We start from the raw sequence: 7971 nt of genomic DNA, 5'->3' as shown, positions 1-7971 counted from the left end.
TTCCAATTTCTTGCGAATCTCCATAAAACGCTCCAACTGCTTTTCTTTTTCCCTCCTAGAATATGTCTTTGGATAGGGCAAGGGTTTTTCATACTCCCTCTCTTTCAATTGTACAACCTCTTCTTCTATCTTTTCTTCATCTATCTTCTCCTTAACAACAACCTTTTCTGTTTCTATCTCTTCTATCTTTTTCACTTCTCTCTCCACCTTCTCCTTATCAACAACCTCATCAATTTGTGTCTCCAAATTCCTGAAGGCAACTTCATAGCTCTTGGAATCACACCTCTCCAGAAATTTGTCGAATTTTTCATTCAAGCTTTTGACTTTCCGTCACATCAGCTATTTGTTGACAAAGTTGTTGATCATACTCCCACGTTTCAATTGGTGAAGAGCATTGTTGCTGCCACTGATAATGTTGCCTCTCCTCCATGCTTTTCACATGGTTTGGTTCAAAATTCATAATCCTCTGAAAAATTTCCTCAGATTCTGCACTTCTTTGTATAGGCATAAAATGAGGCTCAGCAACTTGTTCATATCGACTTTGATCCATGTATGAGTGAGGTTCCCACCAGTGATTGAAATTATTTTGGTAGGATTGAGTGCCCATATAATAAAATCCTTGTCCGTTCTACATTCTGCAAACATTAAGCACAAAACCCTAGAAAACATTTATTAGAACAAAAATGAAAATAAACATAAAATCAAGCCAAATTCAATTAATTCACACTACTTGAAAAAGTTAAACCTNTCTCTTTCAATTGTACAACCTCTTCTTCTATCTTTTCTTCATCTATCTTCTCCTTAACAACAACCTTTTCTGTTTCTATCTCTTCTATCTTTTTCACTTCTCTCTCCACCTTCTCCTTATCAACAACCTCATCAATTTGTGTCTCCAAATTCCTGAAGGCAACTTCATAGCTCTTGGAATCACACCTCTCCAGAAATTTGTCGAATTTTTCATTCAAGCTTTTGACTTTCCGTCACATCAGCTATTTGTTGACAAAGTTGTTGATCATACTCCCACGTTTCAATTGGTGAAGAGCATTGTTGCTGCCACTGATAATGTTGCCTCTCCTCCATGCTTTTCACATGGTTTGGTTCAAAATTCATAATCCTCTGAAAAATTTCCTCAGATTCTGCACTTCTTTGTATAGGCATAAAATGAGGCTCAGCAACTTGTTCATATCGACTTTGATCCATGTATGAGTGAGGTTCCCACCAGTGATTGAAATTATTTTGGTAGGATTGAGTGCCCATATAATAAAATCCTTGTCCGTTCTACATTCTGCAAACATTAAGCACAAAACCCTAGAAAACATTTATTAGAACAAAAATGAAAATAAACATAAAATCAAGCCAAATTCAATTAATTCACACTACTTGAAAAAGTTAAACCTTGAGTCCCCAGCAATGGCGCCAAAATCTTGTTAACGGATTGGCAAGCGTACCAAATCGTTCAAGTAATAACAAATGGTAAGACCAAGTATCGTTTTCCCAAGAGACTCGAAAGGCTTTCTCGTTCGCGTGAATTAAAATAATAAGACTTGAAAATAAAAATTAATAATTTGATTAAGAGAATAAAATATGAACATGTAAAAGAGATTGATTCAAATGACAAGAAGAAAACAATGGATGAANGNAGTTGTTGGGGGTTTACAATTTCATCCTTATCNGCTNTCTCTTATCTACTCCTCTTGAATTATTAGCTTGATTAATTAATTGTCATGCAACTTTCTTAGTGATGAGTCGTTAATTCTTAAACTATATTTAGTTTATTGCACTTAAATAAACCAGGGAATTGTGTTTAATTGTCTGTTATTTCCCCGTTTTCCAAATTCTGCTTAATTTGGTCGGAAATTCGTAATTGTGCTAATTTGGATTTTCTGAGTTGATTAAGCGCATTTCTGGTTGCAGGGAAGTTGTGGAAACATCATCTGGAGCATTGGGATATGGCATGACACATTCAAAGGCACAACATTTAGTCATTTAAATTCTAGTTAAAGTTGTAATTTCGTTTTCTAGAAGCCCTTAATTAGAATTAGGTGTTTTGGACCCTTTTAGGGGCATTTTTGTAAAAAACCAAATGTGGGGGCCATGTGGCATCTCTTTAGGGCTGACTTGTAGTGTGTGGACCCTACCAAATTGTAATTCTTGGTCATATAGGGTGTGAATACCGAGCCACACACTTAGAGACCCATAGCTCATGGTTTTTGCTTCTTTCTTCTAGGGTTTCTCTTGTTTTGAACATGCTCTCATGGTGCTTGCTTGGTGCCACGATTTTGGACCATTTTCAATGAATATGATGCAGATTTTCTTCCTCCCTTGACTTACTCTTGGTTGTCTTAACTCATTGGTGGTGAAAATCCGTTCTTTTCTACCTCCTTTTGCTTGTTCTTGGTGTTTGAAGCTTGAGCTTTTAAGCTTGTCTTTCCCCCGGGCACTGACGAGGGCGGGGAGTGATCGCCGGTGCAAGAAGCATGGTGCAGGGGGCATGGACAAGGAGCGGCTCCTGGCAGGCTTCGAGTGGAAGGGGCACATGGACGAATCGAACATACACCGGTATGAGAGGGATCTGGAGACTGTATAGGTATGGGACTATACAGTTGAAGGATAACTTAAAGGAATTGATTTGGCTACCCATATCACCAAAATGCATTTACTTTTCGGAAGCCTAACCCATAAGAACTCCATGGTTAAGCGTGCTTAGCTTGGAGAAATTCTGGGATGGGTGACCTTCCGGGAAGTTTTCCCGAAAAGTGTGCGAGTGAGGACAAAACACACTGGAAAGTCTCGTGGTGATGTGTGGGGGCAGTCAACAGTCCCTGTAAGTTACTGGGGCGTTACAGCTGCCGTTATTCACGGTTTCCTTGGCATTTTGGTTGGTTGCTTGATGAAAATGGAGTTCTTCTGTGTGAGTTTTGGGTTGAAGAGAGCTTAAGGTGTTGTGGGTTTGGCTCTTTCCTTCTATATTTCGGTTTGGATGTTTGAAAACAGTTTGGGACTAGAGTTTGATGGTGTTTTGGTGGCTGGACAGTGCTGGAGTTGAAGGTTGAATTGTTATTTTCGGTTTTGCACAAGAGCTTGAAGAAATGGAAGATTGGGTTGAGTTGAAGTAGTAGTGGTTTGGGTTTATGTTCTTGAATGAATTTGAACTTTGAAATGGGGTCTTTTAGGTGAGTGTTTTCGGTGTGAGGAAGAAGAAAGAGCTGGAGATGTGTTGGTTGAGAAGAAAAACTGAAATTGGAGATGGAAAGGAGGAGAGATGGTGCCATTAATTTTTTACCATTTTTGGGCAAACCAAAAAAGATGCTTCTTGTCATTCTAGGAAGGTTTCCACTTTGAGCATGGCTCTTGCATTGTTGCTGCAGAAACTTAATGGTGTTTGGAGGTTTTTGGAGTTTGTTTACATTTGATTTAGCTTACTTGGCACATTGGTAGAAGCACCCATGGTTACATTCATTTACCCTTTGGTTTGGAAGCACTTTTTGGTAGCCACTTCTTTCTTGCTCACGTAAATTTGTGCCTTGGTATTGGAATCCGAATTTGCTGCATGAAAGGAGTAAGGGCATAGTTTCAAATGGATTGTTTTAAGTATATTTTAACTCCTTTTGAGAAATGGTGCACATGAGGACAAAAAGACAACAAATTGGATGGTTTCTTGAAGAGTAAAAATTGAAGTGGACTTGGTGGAGTGTGGTGCACGGCCATGAGGTTCTTTTTGGCCAATTGGACTTTTAAAATTAATTGTTAATTGTCATTTAGTCAAGTTAATTGCTAGGATTAAGTTAGGCTTGTTGGTTTCTTTGGTTTTTAATTAATCGAGTTAATAGGTTAAGTTTAATGTGTTTGCACTAGTGTTGAATTTAATTATTTTTAACTGTGTTTGTTAATTTGTTTGTAGCAATGTTTGATGTTTTAATGTTGTCTAAGGTCTTTAATAGTGTTAGTTTAATTACCATGCTAGCTTAAATTAGTTGTTTGCATCTGTGTCTTTATTGAGTTCTTTAATTTTTGCAAAACCTTTTCAACCCCCCCCTTCATGTTAGACTCGATTCTCGAACCGCAAAATTGGTCTTTGGGAGACGACCTAGGGGTCATTCCCTAGCTATACTGCATTTCTCATATGCAATCAAATTTGTATGGGTTGCGACAACCCATCACTTAGCCTACCCTTAACCCGATCCCTCGGCAAAAAGAGCCTAATACTAATTACTGACTTGCTATCCCTAGCCTCCCCTAGCAATTAATACATCATTATAGAGCAGAAGTTAAACGTAATTGATCGTCATACCCCTATCCCTAGGTGATATTGCAGAATCAAGAAATTACTCACCAGTTCATGACATTACTGTACGTTCCCGTATCAATAAAGACAAACATCAGTTATCGAATGAGTTAAACGATAAAGGCATTAATCACAGATGAGAACCTAACAATTAACAATCAAAACATATGGAAACCATGTAAATAATCAAGAGTTTCAATAAAAGAGAGTATCAAAAGATTACATTGTTTCCCCCAATAACAATAATGTTTAGTTCACCATTTTCATGGTGAAACTAGATGAAAAATGGAAGAAGAATGGAAAAGCAAACCCTAGAAAAGATGAAAAGGAGCCTAAGCATCCAAGAGATCCTCTCCAGAGAGCAAAATTAGGTTTGGCCGTCCTTCCCTGTCAAAAGAATGACTCTGATCTCGCAATAGGGCTATATATAGGTGAGGAGCGCAACAGAAAACAGGCCCAGGCCCAACAGACCACCGCCCGGCGGAACAAGTGTGGCGCCCGACGGTTTCCCATAAACCTCAAAACCGCCCGGCGGTGTAAGTTGCTGCCCGGCGGTGTAAGTTGCCGCCCGGCGGTTTCCCTCAAAACTGCCCAGCGCCAACGCCGGTGCCTACTCCTCGCCCTGGACCGCCCAACGGTGTAAGCTGCCGCCGGGCAGTGCGTCGACTCTTTAAATCTTCAATTTTCTTCTCTTTTCTTGAGTCCACGACCCTTATCTTCAACTCCATTCTTCATTTTCTCAGAAATGCTACAAAACAATGCAAAACAAGCATAATATCGCTAAAAACAGCTTTTGACTCTCTACAGACTCATTTATTGTGTTTTGCTTGATTCTAAGCTCATTCCATGTAGTAAAGGCTGTAATTTGGTCTAAAATGACATATGAAAATAACTATTTTTCAACCTTCATCAACTATGAGAATGTCTGTTTAACATAATTCTATAAATAGTCAGAACACAAGTTTGTTCTAAGACTTTTGATGATCTAACATTTTTACATTCTGTTTCAGATTAATTCTCAGAGAATATAGAGCTCCAAGAATTCTCCAAGAAGACGGTGGTGATCTTTCTTGAAAGAGATTCAAAGGGAGATTGATTGCACACACATTGCTTGATCACATATCTGCACACTGGGGTGTTCTTTGGTTGATCAAGATTTCTGTTAGCATCCATTGGTGATTGCTGTTGTGACCTGTTGTTATTACAGGGGATAGACTCGTGGAGTCTGGTTCACTTTGAGGACTGTTCAAAGTGGTTGGCAGATTGCATGAGATGGGACATCTTGCTGCAAGTCTTGCTGTGTTGTATTGGCTATATTTTGGTTAGAGGGTTAGAGAGGAGATTTATATTTTTGACGTGGAGGTCTTCTATAAATTCCTTGTTGTAAAAACCTTGACCATTATAATGTAATTGCTTCCTGGTATTGGAAGGACACTGGATGTATGCATTGAGGCCGAACCAGTATAAAAACCAGTGTTTGAATTTCTCTATCCCTGATCTTCTACTTACACTCAACTTTATCATTTGCGCAATCAACTACGTTTTTCCGCTACATACAATTTTCATTACTTGCATTTCAAGAAATACTTGTTAAGTTTTCGACTTTGTTTTAAAGATTGCAAAAAGAATTTGATTTTGAAAACTCGCCAATTCACCCCCCCTCTTGGTGTAAAACAAAGCCTACCTTTTTTCCAACACCATCCACATGTCACATAGAACAAAATTGCCTTTTATTTACCACAATCAATCATCATCACACACACATGTCATCACAAGGACATTTTCAAGGCTTATAATGTGGTTGGGCTATCAAGAAAAATTGGTTTTTCTAGATCACAAAATCCTTGAGTTAAGAGAGTCATCCAAACATTCATAGTTCAAGCACAAACTCTTTTGTTTACCAATATCACTCATTCCCAAGTTTCCCTTTTCTTTGCATTGTGCTTTTCTTTTCCATTCTATCTTTTTTAACTTTTCCGTCTTTTTCATCTTTTCATGCTTTGCTTAACACATTAGCTCTATGCTTAACTTTCTTTCAATTTTTCTAATAACCCCAAACTTGAACCTTAATCAATACCACACAATAATTCTCAACTTAACTCAATGTAAAGATTTTTCAAAAGGATTTCACATACTGTTTAAGGCTTAGGTTCAAAAAGGGTAGAACACATAGTTCTTTTCATGGGACGAAAATTTTTGCATTGGCTAAGAAAGGGCTTTGTTCAAAAATGGCCTTAATCATATGACACATACATGCAATTCAATCAATCATAGAAACCTGGGCAATATCACTTATGCTTTCAAGTAGATAACAATCATTCAATCAAAAACTCTGGAGTTCAAAAACCTCACTCATAAGCTCACTCATTATTCCAAACATCCCAGATAAATACCCTGCTTAGCATCATAATCACAATTACAATATCACCGTGCATCTGTTCACAAAGCTTGTGAACCACCACCTGTACATCAACATAAATGCAATCTCAACATTAATCAATTATCAAGCATCATTAAGTAACACTCATCATGCAAACATCAATCAAACCATCATAACAGATAAAGTGTCAGACCAAGTTCATTAAAACCTACACTACTAAATTACAAATCCAAAAAGATAAGAAAAAGAAAAAAAAAAGTCTTGCTGTAATCATTATAGCATCCATAAGTATATGCTATATCAGCTGCTCAACCCATGCTATCGTCTGAGTCCTCCTCACCTCCATCCTCAACATCCTCAAAGTCATCATCATCCTCATCATCGTCGTCCATGGCTCGAGCTTCAGCTGCTCCAGCTCCATTGCCCTGTGCCTTTCCTCCAGCCAAGCCACCACGTTTTTGAATTCATCCATCGTTCACTAGTGTGTAGGAGGTGTACAATACATCCCTATAATCATCTCTACAGTAGCCACCTGGCCTCGATGAATGGACTCAAGTCTGGCCTCCATCATGGACATGTACATGTCCCTCATCTGAAAGGGCTCAACATGATGTGCTGGTCCATGATCCTGTGGTGCTCTCCTCCTAGGAGGTCTCTGAGGTACTGTATAAGACCCTAAAAATTATAGAGCATAAATTTTGTTGGTGATAGTCCCTTTTTAGTCTAGTGGTTGTGTTTTAAATTTTGATTAATGAATAAATATTTTTTTAGTTTTATTAATTTAATTGATCCTTTCCTGTGGAAGCGTAGGGTAGAAAATATTTTATCTTGTTGTTCATTTTTTTTGTTTCAACGTAGGGTCCTCTTGCCATGCAAATAAGAGTTAGTGGTAGGGCCTTTAGTTCATTTAAAATTCTGGTATCAACGTGAATAAAAATCACAAAATCGGAGAGTTAGTTTTTAGTGGTTATATGAATATCCTGCCGAAAAGATAGGCAACAGAAGGGACAAACGATTAGGGTTAGTGGATTTATGGGTTATTAAAGTAGAGAGGTTAAGGGAGATTAAATTAATTTTCTGGTTACAAAAGTTTGGAAAGCAGAGAGAAAAATAGTGTGTGCTTTGTGAGATAGTGGCTGGAAAAATCAAAAGAATAGTTTGAAGTTACTTGAGGCAAGAACGTGAGCTTGAAGGAGGTGAAAATTTTAGCTGGAAACTTTGGGCAAAGAAAGAAACCTAGGATCATCCAAGGTAAGGGAAGCTTACCTTATTTTCTTGTGTGTTTTGGTGATTTCTTCTCTCCATT

This window comes from Vigna radiata, chromosome 9 (genome assembly GCF_000741045.1).
Source record: "Vigna radiata var. radiata cultivar VC1973A chromosome 9, Vradiata_ver6, whole genome shotgun sequence".
Classification (NCBI taxonomy): domain Eukaryota; kingdom Viridiplantae; phylum Streptophyta; class Magnoliopsida; order Fabales; family Fabaceae; genus Vigna; species Vigna radiata.
Note: the sequence above shows the minus strand (reverse complement) of the source record.